Source organism: Tachyglossus aculeatus, chromosome 1 (genome assembly GCF_015852505.1).
Source record: "Tachyglossus aculeatus isolate mTacAcu1 chromosome 1, mTacAcu1.pri, whole genome shotgun sequence".
NCBI lineage: Eukaryota > Metazoa > Chordata > Mammalia > Monotremata > Tachyglossidae > Tachyglossus > Tachyglossus aculeatus.
The window spans coordinates 59,806,036-59,820,388 of record NC_052066.1 but is presented as its reverse complement, the minus strand read 5'-3'; the positions used below and the strand labels follow the sequence as shown (position 1 = coordinate 59,820,388).

Here is a 14,353-nt window from a genome sequence, read left to right as displayed (position 1 = left end):
TAGAAAGCACACGGGCTTGGGAGTCAGAGGTTGTGGGTTCTAATTCTGGCTCCGCCACTTGTCAGCTGTGTGATTTTGGGTGTCACAACTTCTCGGTGCCTCAGCTGCCTCATCTGTAAAATGGGGATTAAGACTGTGAGCACCCCGTGGAACAACCTGATCACCTTGCATCTATCCCAGTGCTTAGAACAGTGCTTGGCAAATAGTAAGCGCTTAACAAATGCCATCATTATTATTATTATCTGTGACTTTGGGGCATTTGATGTTTACCCCCTCCCTCAACACCACAGCATTTATGTACATATCTTTAAATTATATTTTAGAAATTATTTACTTATATTAATGTTTCCCCTCAAAGACTTTAAGCTCATTGTGGACAGGAAACATGTCTGCTAACTCTGTTGTAGTGTCATACTCTCCCTAGAGTTTACTACAGTGCTATGTACATAATAAATGCTCAATAAATACCATTGTTGATGTTGATAATAATAATAATAATAATAATGGCATTTGTTAAGCGCTTACTATTTGCCAAGCACTGTTCTGAGTAGTCAGGGAAGATACAAGGTAATCAGGTTGTTCTATATGCAGCTCACCGTCTTGATCCCCATTTTACAGACAAGGTAACAGGCACAGAGAAGTTAAGTGACTTCCCCAAAGTCACACAGCTGACAAGTGGTGGAGTGGAATTAGAACCCATGACCTCTGACTCCCAAGCCCATGCTCTTTCTACTGAGCCATGCTGATGATGAGGAGTAAGAGTGTTAGGAGAGAGGCAGCTAGCTCGATGGGGCAGTGGAGTCCAGAAAAATTTTAGTATAGGGGAAAGTGGGGTGTGTTGAAGACAAAGAGAAGGATCCATCGCAGAGTAAGTGGTTGAAGATGGCCATCAGGGAGGCGACCTGAAAGTATTGACTCACTCAGTTTTTTTGTTGTTGTTAATCACTTACTATGTGCCAAGTACTGTTCTAATTGCTGGGATAGATAGGTGAGCAGGGTCCCTGTCATTCATTTATTCATATTTATTGACCATTTATTGTGTGCAGAGTGTCACGAACCCCCCAGCTCATACAAACCAGGACTTTCCTGGGGAACCTCAGTGATACATAGTAGAAGCAACGTGGCTCAGTGGAAAGAGCATGGGCTTTGGAGTCAGAGGTCACGGGTTCAAATCCCAGCTCCACCCATTGTCAACTGTGTGACTTTGGGCAAGTGACTTCACTTCTCTGCGCCTCAGTTACCTCAACTGTAAAATGGGGATTAAGACTGTGAGCCCCCTGTAGGACAACTTGATCACCTTGTAACCTCCCCAGCGCTTAGAACAGTGCTTTGCACATAGTATGTGCTTAATATATTCTTATAGTAGGATCAAACTATACCACCGACCATCAAGGTTACGGGGGAACTTTTTTACTTAGTTTTACCTACGTGCAAGGGAGTGACACATACACACACTCACTCACTCACTCCACCAAGGGTCCGATACCAGTCTGCTGGTCAAGGAGCCTGTTCTACCCATGTTTCTTCGTGCTGCTCTCCTACTGCATCTGCTGCTCCTTCTTGCCTTGCTCCTGGGTAGACTGCTTCTCTGCATGTCTCCTCACAATTCAAAATGAGTGCCTTTTATCTGCTTTAGGCATCACAGCTGTGGCTCTATGCAGCAATCATTGCTTGGTCCAGGCCCTTTACAGGGTAGAGAGAAGGTAATGCCTCCTTCCGTGCTCCATCCCCATAGGCCAGCAATCACCTGCCTCAGGTACAACCCTTTGGTGCCTTCACCAGTCTTTTCATTGTGGTTGTTCATGGGATCACAAACATTCACTAATAAAGCAGCTTGTTGTGGACTCACCACACAGAGCACAGTACTAAGCACTTGGAAAGTACCGTACTCAATACTGTGGGTCCCACGTGGGGCTCACAGTCTCAATCCCCATTTTCCAGATGATGTAATTGAGGCCCAGAGAAGGAAAGTGACTTGCTCAAGGTCACACAGCAAACAAGTGGAGAAGTTGGGATTAGAACGCAGGTCCTTCTGACTTGCGGGCCCATGCTCTATCCACTAAACCATGCTGTTTCTCGTTTCAGGGAGAAAGAAGAGTGGGGGAATTCAGTAACCTAGGTTCAATGGGGTATTTACTCTGAACTAAATTGTTATCCTGAGTTGACTTTCCTAAAAATTGAAAAAGTTACCTTGACAAATACTCTTGACTGAACAGTTAGTGAGGGCCTGTTTCTCAATTCTTGATGCCTGAAGTATGTTCTGATGCTGTTGTCCTGCTGCAGAAGAGGAAGAAAAGAGTTCAAGCCCCAGTTTTTTATGGTCCATAAAATGTTACAGAGGGAAAGCTTTATTGAGTAATAAAAGGTGTGTTTAGATGCACTCCCAAGCCGTCGGCTGGAGACCCATTTTCATAAATGAGGTAGTCTTGTGTTACTGCTGAGTAATTATGTACACCTCTGAGGGTCTTATTTCACTCGGAAACTAGACTGAAGAGGGCACCGGGTTGATTGCAGCATGTGGACTTCTCCACTCTAGCCTCCATAAACTTCATTAGCGAATTTAGATATGTGGTTTCCAGCATCACTGCATTTTCCTGTGGCTTTTTGAGGAGGAAAATCACTCTCGAAATGAAAAATAGACACAAAACACATCATTTTCTTGCCTGAGGTGTCTCTTCCAAAACAAAATTGGTGCTCGTGGAGCTAGGTTGGGAAGTTCGCATCTCACGGCCAAGGACTCCTGCCTCCTCAAGGTGTTGATTTGAATACCTCGGGAGTACATGGTTCTCTAAAAGAAAATAATGTGGCTTTGTATCTGTGATTTTCCCTGAGAGATGGTTAGGATATAAGATAAATGATTCTTCTCTATCTAAAACTTATTTTCTGCAATTTGGGTTACTTTTGGGTTTTTTATGCTATTTGTTTAAGCACTTACTATATGCCAGGCACTGTATTAAGCGCTGGGGTAAATACAAGTTAATCAGGTTGGACACAGCCCTTTTCCTGCAAAGGGCTCACAGTCTTAATCCCTATTTTACAGAGGAGGTAAGTGAGGCACAAAGATGTCAAGTGACTGGCCCAAGGACAGTTTATTAAGGGGAGACACAATGGCCTAGTGGAAAGACCATGGCGCTGAGAGAAAGAAGAGCTGTGTTCTTATCCCAGCTCCACCATTTGCTTGCTGTACAGAGAACAGAGTTCCTGCTATTGTCCTCCAGATCCTAAAGTCCTCCCCTGTTTCCCTTCCCTGAGTTAACATTTTTATGGTATTTGATAAACACTTATTATGTGCCAGACACTGTGGTAGGTACAAGCTAATCAGGTCAGACAGAGTCCATGTCCCAGGTGGGGTTCACAGTCTTAATTCCCATTTTACATATGAGGTAACTGAGGAGCAGAGAAGTGAAGTGACTTGTCCAAGGTCCCACAGCAGACAGGTGGGGAAGCTGGGACTAGAATCCAGGTCCTTCTGACTCTCAGAACTGTGGTCTATCCATTAGTTCATACTGCTTCCCAAGTTAATCAGGTTAGACACAGTCTCTGTCCCACAAATAGCCTCATAGTCTAAATAGAATGGAATAGGATTTAATCCCCATTTAATCCCCAAGGTAATTGAGGCATAGAGAAGTTAAGTGAATTGCCCAAGGTCACATAGCAGAAATGGGGAGGAACTGGGATTAGAACTCAAGTCCTCCGACTCTCCTGGGCTCTTTCCATGAGGTCTCACTTTTCAAAATAATAATAATAACAATTCTATTTGTCAAGTACTAGCTATGCATCGAGTTTGTTCTAAGCGCTGGGGTAGAAACGAGCTAATCAGGTTGAACACAGTCTATTTTACAGATGAGGTAACTGAGGCACAGAGAAGTGAAGTGATTGGCCCAAGACCACATAGCAGCTAGGTGGCAGGGTCAGGATTAGAACTCAGGTCCTTCTGATCCCAGGCCCTGGCTCTATCCACTAGGCCGAGCTACTTATCACTTAGGGCATCTACTGCTTTGAAAAGAAACAAAGTGAACAAATTGCCAAGAGCCTGACATGCTGCCCCTGATCAGCTGTGGCTTACATGATCCTTCTTTTAGACTACAAAATGCGGGAGAGATTTCTTGCTTTCACTTCAAAAACAACCAATCCCTTCAGATTTAGAGCAATGGCAGAGCGAAATCCTGCACCAAGAGCCAGGCTCATTCACACATCCCTTCACAATAAACAAAAAGTGAGAGATTCACTGCGTAAAAACACTTGAAAGAAAGAAGGAGGATTTACTCAAAAGCGTTAACAAAACTGGAAAACAAGCAAAAAACAAAACACCTATAAATAATTTTCAGTCAAGACGCTTAGGGATTTAAGAACTTCACTGTACTGCAGGTGTGCTTTTGGGACTCTTTATGGAGTGGAGAGACTCTTTGCCTGAAGAGTGGATGGGAATGTTTCAGATAATAATAGTAATAATAATAATAATAATAATAATAATAATAATAATAATAATAGCATTTATTAAGCACTTACTATGTGCAAAGCACTGTGCTAAGCACTGGATCGGTACTTTAATAATACTTTAATTATTTAGGTACTTTAGAAGAAACTCCTTATATATGCTTTCTCTTTGGTTTTCGTAAGAATGTACCTGAAAACACAATCAGAGAGTAAGTGCTTTAAGCCATTGCTGCCCAGGGTTAAGACCAGGGAATTACTATGTGAACCTGTTGTTGGGTAGGGATTGTCTCTGTTTGTTGCCGAATTGTACTTTCCAAGCACTTAGTGCAGTGCTCTGCACACAGTAAGCTCTCAATAAATACGATTGAATGAATGAATGTTTCAAAACAGAAAGGGATGTGGCAGGATCAGACGATCAGTGGGATTGAGTTTCTGTGTACTGAACGGTATAAAATAAACACTTGAGAGACTGCAGTAGAATTAGCAGGGGGGATTTCTTCTCTAAAGGAGCTTACAGTCAAGTGGGGAAGACAGATACTATTCTAAAGTACGACTAGGAAGTAATAGAGTATAAAGATATAACTGTGAGTTTGTCATGGGCAGGGAATGTGTCGACCAACTCAGTTGTACTGTCCTCTCCCAAGTGCCTAGTGCAGTGATCTGCACATGGTAAGCGCTCAATAAATATGATTGATTATACGAGTGCAACCGGGAAGGTCAGATGCAAGCCCACCCGGGCTTGGGTGATGCGGAGGCTGACGTAATGTGGCCTAGTGGAAATAGCATAGGACTGGAAGATGGAGGAACTAGATTGCAAACCTGTCTCTGTCACCTGCCTGCTGAATGCCCCTGGATAAGTCACTTAATGTCTCTGTACCTCAGTATCCTCATCTGTAAATGGGGATTCAAAACTTGTTGATGCCAATTTGTACTTCCCAAGCGCTTAGTACAGTGCTCTGCACATAGTAAGCGCTCAATAAATACGATTGATTGATTGATTGATTGATTGTTCCCCCCCCCCCTTTTTTTTTTAAAGGTGGTTGTTAAATACTTACAATGCATCAAACACTGAGGTAGATGCAAGTCAGTTAGGTTGGACACAATCCCTATGGGGCTCACAGTCTAAGTAGGAGGGAAACCGTGAGCCCCATGTGGGTCGGGGACTGTGTCCCGTTTGATTATTTTATATAATAACAATAATGGTATTTGTTAAGCACTTACTTTGTGCCAAGCATTGTCTCAAGTGCTGGGATTGTTACAAGGTAATCAGGTTGTCTCACGTGGGGCTCACAGTCTTAATCCCTATTTTGCAGATGAGGTAACTGAGGCACAGAGAAGTTAAGTGACTTGCCCAAGGTCACAGAGCAAATGGTGGAGTTGGGATTAGAACCCATGACCTCTGATGCCCAAGCCCATGTTCCTTCCACTAAGCCACACTGCTTCTCAGAGCTATCTCCCTAGAGCTTAGTACTTTGCTTGGCACAAAGTAAACATTTAACAAACACCCCAATTGTTATTGACATTAATAATTATTCTTGATGTAGTAAAGCCAGAATATAATAATAATAATAACTGTGGTGTTTGTTCCGTTCTTCCTATGTGGCAAGCACATAAAATCCAGGTCCTCTGACTCTCAGGCCATACTCCTTCCTCAATTTCCTGGAATAATAATAATAATGATAATAATGATGGCATTTATTAAGCACTTACTATGTGCAAAGCACTGTTCTAAGCACTGGGGAGGTTACAAGGTGATCAGGTTGTCCCACGGGGCGCTCACAGTCTTAATCCCCATTTTACAGCTGAGGTAACTGAGGCACAGAGAAGTTAAGTGACTTGCCCAAAGTCACACAGATGACAATTGGCAGAGCTGGGATTTGAACCCATGACCTCTGACTCCAAAGCCCATGCTCTTTCCACTTAACCACACTGCTTCTCTGGAACCAAAATGGTGGCCATATGGATGGAGAGGAAGAGGTGTAGTGTGTTATGAAGAAAGAACCAACTGGATGTGGTGGTTGAATGAAGAGAAGAGCTGAGGAAATTGTCAAGGTTAAGGTCTCCAGAGGTAGGGAGGTTGATGATGTTGATGGGAAACTTAGGTGGGAGTTGAACATTTGCAAAGAAAGATGGAGAGTTCAGTTTTGCAAACATTTGGCTTGAAGTGCTGGTGAGACATTTGTGTAGATGCCCTGGAGCCTGGATGAAATGTAAGATTAAAGAAAAAAGAGAGGTCAGCGCTAGAGAGTTAGATTTGGAAATCATCCACATGGAGCTGTTAGCTGAAGAGATGTAGGAGTAGGTGAAATTCCAAAAAGAGTGAGTGTAGACTGAGAAGAAACCCACAGCTAGTGAGAAGGTGGCAGAGGAAGAGCTGGTGAAAAGTCTGAATAGGGTTAACTAGAGAGGTAGGAGAGAAGATGTAAAAAATGGTATCAGAAAAACCAAGGTTAGATAATGTTTCTGGGAAAAGTGGGGAGGTCCACGGTATCAAAGACAACCAAGAGGTCAAGGAGGATGAGGACAGAGAAGAGTATGTTAGATTTTGCAAGGAGGAGACAATTTGTTTTAATGTCTCTCTCCCTTTCTAGACTGTAAGCTCTTTGTGGGCAGGGAATATGTCTGTTATACTATACTGTTGTACTGTACTCTCCCAAGCCTTTAGTGCAGTGCTCTGCACATAGTAAGTGCTCAATAAATGCCATTGACCGGCTAACTGACTGATAAATTTGGAGCCAGTAGTCTGTAGGAGAAGCAGGGTGACTTAGTGGATTGTGCAGGGGTCTGGGAATCAGAAGGTCATGGGTTCTAATCCCTGCTCTGCCATATGTCTGCTGTGTGACCTTGGGCAAGTCACTTCACATCCCTGGGTCTCAGTTACCTCATTCATAAAAAATGGGGATTAAGACTGTGAGCCCTCTGTGGGACAGGGACTGTGTCCAACCTGACTACCTCGTATCTATCCAAGCACTTACAGCAGTGCTTGGCACATAGTAAGCATTTGACAAGTACCATAATTATTATTACTATTATTAGTCTCAGTGGAGTGAAGGTGGTGAAAGTCAGATTGTAGGGGTCAAAGAGGGAGTATAGGAAATGAAGCGGAGGCATAGCTGCATATAGTTGTATAGTTATCAAATCTAATGGACCTGAAAGGGACAATCAATCAATCAATCAGTGGTATTTATTCAGGGCTTACTGAATGCAGAGCACTCTGCTAAGCATTAGGAAAGTACAATAGAGTACAATACAGCCTAGGGAGATTTTCAGCTCCTTTCCCTCTAGGAAGGGGGAAGGGTGTGAGCAAGGGGTTGGAAACAGCAGTCAAGCATGAGGTGCTGTAAGGAAATTGCCTTATAGTAATAATAATAATGATAATTAGGATATTTGTTAAGAGCTTACTGTGTGCCAAGCACTGCTCTAAGCACGAGGGTAGATACTAGTCATTCAGGTTGGACACAGTCCCAAATGGGGCTCACACTCCTAATCTCCATTTTACATATGAGATAATTGAGAACTAGAGAAGTTAAGTGACTTGCCCAAGGTCACACAGCAGACATGTATCAGAGCTGGGATTAGAACCCAGGTCCTTCTGACTCCCAGGCTTGTGCTCTAACCATTAAGCCACACTGCTTCTCTGAGAATAGCAAAGGATGATTGTTGGGGCATAGCAGGTGAAGAGGATAAATACATAAAGAAGAGGGTTGGTGGAAAGCCTCAAAACCAATAGCCATACGTTTCTACTTGCTGTAGAGAGAAATGGGTGAAATTGGGTTTTTTTTCGAGGAATGGAGCAATACATTCTGAATGAGACTTTTCTTGATTTATTTCCCCTACACTTTACTGCCACTCTTTCAGCAGAAGCAGCATGGCTCAGTGGAAAGAGACTGGGCTTTGGAGTCAGAGGTCATAGGTTCAAATCCCAGCTCCACCAGCTGTCAGCTGTGTGACTTTGGGCAAGTCACTTAACTTCTCTGGGCCTCAGTTACCTCATCTGTAAGACGGGGATGAAGACTGTGAGCCCCGCGTGGGACAACATGATCACCTTGTAATCTCCCCAGGGCTTAGAACGGTGCTTTGCACATAGTAAGCGATTAACAATACCACCAATATTATTATTATTATTATTATTATTATTATTATTATTATTATTATTATTCACAACCTCTCACAACATTTTTGTATGTATTTTACACACACTATCACTTAAGCACCCCTCTCAGGGTCGCAGCTGGAGAGTTTCCAGTACTCCACCTGTCTCGGCTATGGGAAGGAGAGTCAAGCACAGACCTACCCATTCCATTCCTAGCTTGGTCAGTGGCTAGTGAGTGGAAGGCAATCTGCTGCAAGTCAAAACTCATTCATAATTGGGCAACAGCAGCATGGGAGAACGTCAAGTTTACTGCATGGAAGGAAGCAATGGTAAACCGCTTCCATATTTTTACCAAGAAAACTCTATGGATACACTACCAGAAGGATTGCAGATGGAGAGTGGGGCGTTCTGGGAGAGATGTGTCCATGGTGTCTCTATGGGTCAGAAGTGATTTGACAGCATAGGACATATTACGTAAGCTTAGACTCCCTCCTATCTGTCATTTACTTGAGTGTCAGTCTTCCCTGCTGTAAGATCCTTGAGGACGGGGTTCATGTCTATTAATTCTAGTGTAGTCTCCCAAACGCTTAGTATAGTATTCTGCACAGAGGAGGAGATCAATCAATCAATCGTATTTATTGAGTGCTTACTGGGTGCAGAGCACTGTACTAAGCGCTTGGGAAGTACAAGTTGGCAACATATAGAGACAGTCCCTACCCAACAGTGGGCTCATAGTCTAGAAGGGGGAGACAGAGAACAAAACCAAACCTATCAACAAAATAAATAGAATAGATATGTACAAGTAAAATAAATAGAGTAATACATATGTACAAACATATATACATATATACAGGTGCTGTGGGGAAGGGAAGGAGGTTAGATGGGGGGATGGAGAGGGGGACGAGGGAGAGAAGAAGGAGGGGGCTCAGTCTGGGAAGGCCTCCTGGAGGAGGTGAGCTCTCAGTAGGACCTTGAAGGGAGGAAGAGAGCTAGCTTGGTGGATGGGCAGAGGGAGGGCATTCCAGGCATCAATAAATACTACTAGTAGATGACATACATGGAATATTACCACATAAATGGAGGGATTAACTGGCAACATTCCCATCGAGTACATTGCAAGGGGCAAATGAATCCTGATTGTGTAACCCTGAACATTCTCCTGGCAAGATAATAATAATAATAATGGTATTTGTTAAGCACTTGCTATGTGCCAAGCATTATTCTAAGCACTGGGGTAGATACAGGGTAATCAGGTTGTCCCAAGTGGGGCTCACAGTTTAAATCCCCATTTTACAGATAAGGTAACTGAGGCACAGAGAAGTTAAGTAACTTGCCCAAAGTCACGTAGCTGATCAGTGGCGGAGCCAGGATTAGAACTCATGACCTCCGATTCCCAAGCCTCTGCTCTTTCCACTAAGCTACACTGCTTCCGACAATCTGCTTCTGATGATCCTTGTCAGACCCAATCACTATCGTTCTGGGATTCAGCTCAAGTTGATACACTCTCTGGTCGTTTCCACTGTCAGTCCTTTGACATTTTGTCTTAAGAAATGTGATTATGAGGACATTATGAGGACAGACAAGTAATTAGTCTCCCCCCACTTCAAAGCCTTATTGAAGGCACATCTCCTCCAAGAGGCCTTCCCTGACTAAGCCACGTTTCCTCTTCTCCCACTCCCTTTATTCATCTCCCCCTCCCCTCACAACATTTAATGGTATTTGTTAAGTGCTCACTATGTGACAGGTATTGAGCCAAATGCAGCCCGTTTTTGGGTAGGGACCATCTCTATATGTTGCCGACTTATACTTCCCAAGCACTTAGTACAGTGCTCTGCACACAGTAAGTGCTCAAAAAATACGACAATGAATGAATGAATGGATACAAGGAAATTGGATTGGAAAGAGTCCCTGTCCCAAGTGGGGCTCACAGTCTCAATCCCAAATTTACAGATGAGGTAACTGAGGTCCAGAGAAGTGAAGACATGGTCACATGCCCAAGGTCACACAGAAGACATGTGGCAGAGCCGGAATTAGAACCCACTACACCAAGTGCATCTCACTTAAGTATATATCTGTAATTGATTTATGCATAGTAATGTCTGTCTCCCCTTCTAGACTGTAAGCTCACTGTGGGCAGGGAATGTGTCTGTTCATTGTTATATTGTACTCTCCCAAGTGCTTCGCATAGTGCTCTGCAAACAGTAAATGCTCAATAAATACGATTGACTGACAGTGAATGAATCTTAGCACACCTGTAACTTTCCTTCAGTATGTCATGCTGAGGAAGAGCTTGTTTTAGCTCTTAACATTGGGTTTTCCTCCTTGGTTCCACGTTTCTGCTCAGTGCCATCCTATCAATCAGTTACAGTTGAAGATATGCCCTGGGTAATTGTGGGGCTAGTAGCACAGTGCTTTGCACACAGTAAGCGCTCAATAAATATTATTATTATTATTATTAATAGTAGTAATAATAATAATAATCGTCCCACTGAAGTTGGGATGCCATGCTGGCCCTTTCCTCGTTACATTCCATAGTCCAGTGATAACACGACTGGCAGGGGAGAAGAGTTTGAGTAGCATGGGGCAAACTACTAGCACTTGAATCCATTTCTTTATGCAAGTTGCTGCTTATTCCTCACCCACATTCTGCCTCTGACCTGGAATTCCTTCCCCCTTCATATCTGACAGACTACCACTCTCCCCACATTCAAAGCTTTTAAAAAATCATATCTCCAAGAGGTCTTTACGACTAAGCCCTCATTTCCCTTCTGATCCTTCTTCCTTCTGCATCACCCTGACACTTGGATCTGTATTTTTTTAATACATGGTATTCACTGAACCTTCAGCCCCACTGCACTTATGTACATATCCATAATTAATTTTCATGTCTCTCTCCCCCTCGAGACTGCAAGCTCCTTAGGGGCAGCTCTCTGAGAAGCAGCAAAGCCTAGTGAACAAGCCTGGGAGTCAGAGGTCCTCGGTTCTAACTCTGGCTCTGCCTCTTTTCTGCTGTTTGACCTTGTGCAAACCACTTAACTTTTCTATGCCTTAATTACCTCATCTATAAAATGGAGATTAAGACTGTGAACCGCACATGGCATATTGACTGCGTCCAATCTGATTATCTTGTATCTACTCCAGTGCTTGCTACTCTGCTTAGCATAGAGTGCTTAACAACACCATATGAATATATAAATATAAATTATGCATTATAAATTATTTACATTAACATCTGTCTCCCCCTCTAGAATGTAAACTCAATGTGGACAGAGAAGGTGTCTACCAACTCTGCTGTTTTGTACTCTCCCAAGCACTTAGTACAGTGACCTGCTCACACTTTAGTGTTCAATAAATACCATTGGTTGGTTGATTGATCAGGAATGAGGCTCATCCACTGTTGTCAATGGGAAACTTCATGCCCTTCTAGTGTAGCCATGGTGGCCAGAGACAAATACCCTCCCTACCTGGCAACATAATTTAAGTTTGCACATTTCCACAGGAATCAGGCACATGGAAACTAAACTGGGGCCCATGTAATTAGGGCCCGGAGAGTCACGTGGAGAAAATGCTTCTGTTTCATTCATTCATTCATTCATTCATTCATGCACTTACTGAGCACTTACTGTGTGCAAAACACTGTACTAAACCCTTGGGAGGGTACCGTACTTCAACAGACACATCCCCTGCCCACAATGAGCTCACAGTCTGTTTGTTCTCCCTGCCTGCCTCAGGGCTACCCCTGTAACGCAGTGACTACAAACCAGGAGGGGTTCCACTGTCATATCACCAGGCCACCTTCCTGGCTTAGTGGCCTGGGCTAAATCATTACAGGACCTGGCTAGCAGCTGTTTTTAAAGCTCTGTGAATTATTTTTTAGGAAGATTTCAATGTAGGGTTGCTTAATTAGCACACACAATAATGAAAAATGAGAGGCCATTTAAACAGGCAATTTGGATCATCAGAATAGTCAAATGCATTATGGTATTGTGGCTGAGAAAGATGTTTTTAGGTGTTCCTCAAACTGCTCCTGAGAGCAGAGGATGTTGGGTGGGGCAGGTAGGTAGAAAATATATACATATATATATATATATATATATATATATATATATATATATATATATATATATATATATATAATGCACATATACATAATCAGCTTGTCCCATGTGGGGCTCACAGTCAATCTCGTCAATCTCCATTTTACAGATGAGGTAACTTAGGTACAGAGAAGTTAAGCAACTTGCCTGACACACAGCAGACAGTGGTGGAGCTGGGATTAGAACCCACAACCTCTGACACCCAAACCCAGGCTCTTTTCACTAAGCCACACTGTTTCTCTTGATGCATTGTAGGCATGGAGCATAACCTGCTTCTAATAATAATAATAAATAGCAATGGCATTTATTAAGTGCTTACTATGTGCAAAGCACTGCTCTAAGCGCTGGGGAGGTTACAAGGTGATCAGGTTGTCCCATGTGGGGCTCACAGTCTTAATCCCTATTTTACAGATGAGGGTACTGAGGCCCAGAAAAGTTAAGTGACTTGCCCAAAGTCACACAGCTGACAAGTGGCTGAGGTGGGATTTGAACCCATGACCTCTGACTCCAAAGCCCGGGCTCTTTCCACTGAGCCATGCCGCTTCTACCTACATAATCAATACATTAAAAACAGCATTTGAGAAAGCATCAAGGGGGCTCAATGTCCACTTCCTGGACAGTAAGGACACCTGCCAATTGCTCTGGAACCAATCCCCAAAGTCTCAGTGGAAAAAGGAAACCCAGCTCCAAGGTTTTCAACGGGAGAGCCAAGGGCTTTTCTCTGAACCACCTCCGATGAGGCACCATCACGACTGCACAATTGCAAGGTGACCCCATCAAGACCAGTTCCCTGAAAATCACTCAGAGACTGTCAGTTAGTCAATCATAACAATGATGGCATTTATTAAGCACTTACTATGTGCAAAGCACTGTTTTAAGTGCTGGGGAGGTTACAAGGTGATCAGGTTGTCCCATGGGGAGCTCACAGTCTTCATCCCTATTTTACAGACAAGGTAATTGAGGCACAGAGAAGTTAAGTGACTTGCCCAAAGTCACACAGCTGCCAAGTGGTGGAGCCAGGATTTGAACCCATGACCTCTGATTCCAAAGCCCATGCTCTTTCCACTGAGCCATGCTACTTCTCATATTTATTGAGTACTTACAGAGCACTGTACTAAGCACTTGGGAATGTATAATACAAGAAATTCCCTGTCCATAACGAAATATGAGTTGCAACAGAGCAAAAACTGTGCCACTGTCCTCGCCTTGTGGCTCCTCACAGCTACTGCCAGGAGGCCTACAAAAACCTGCAACATGTACATAGAGACAATAATAGTAATAACTGTGGTATTTGTTAAGCTCTTCACTGGGCGGGGGGGGGGGGGGGGATACAAGTAAATTGGGTTAGATATAGTACCTGTTCCAAGAGGAGCTCACAGTCTCAATCCCCATTTTCCAGATGAAGTAACTGAGGCCCAGAGAAGTGAAGTGACTTGCCCAAGGTCATGCAGCAGAGAAGTGGGGGACACAGGATTAGAACGCAGGTCCTTCTGATTTCCAGGCCTGGGCTCTGTCCACTAGTCCATGCTGCTTCTCTGAACAAGAGTAACAAGATAGACCACAGACTATCCCTTCCCTCTAGACTGTGAGCTCCTTGTGGGCAGGGAATGTGCAAATTAATTCTATTGCATTGTACTGTCCCAAACGCTTAGTACAGTGCTCTGCACACAGTAAACACTCAGTAAATGCAAGTGACTGACTGAAGACAATTCAGTCCATGAGAGTT

The 14,353-nt window shown here is 43.4% G+C and overlaps 1 non-coding gene across 1 annotated transcript; it reads left to right on the top strand.

Moving 5' to 3' along the window:
• The first annotated feature begins 8,650 nt into the window (after positions 1–8,650).
• On the top strand, positions 8,651–8,788 carry LOC119934108. The gene has a single exon (XR_005452862.1). It is a non-coding gene; the product is annotated as a small nucleolar RNA SNORA7 (small nucleolar RNA).
• Positions 8,789–14,353: the final 5,565 nt, after the last annotated feature.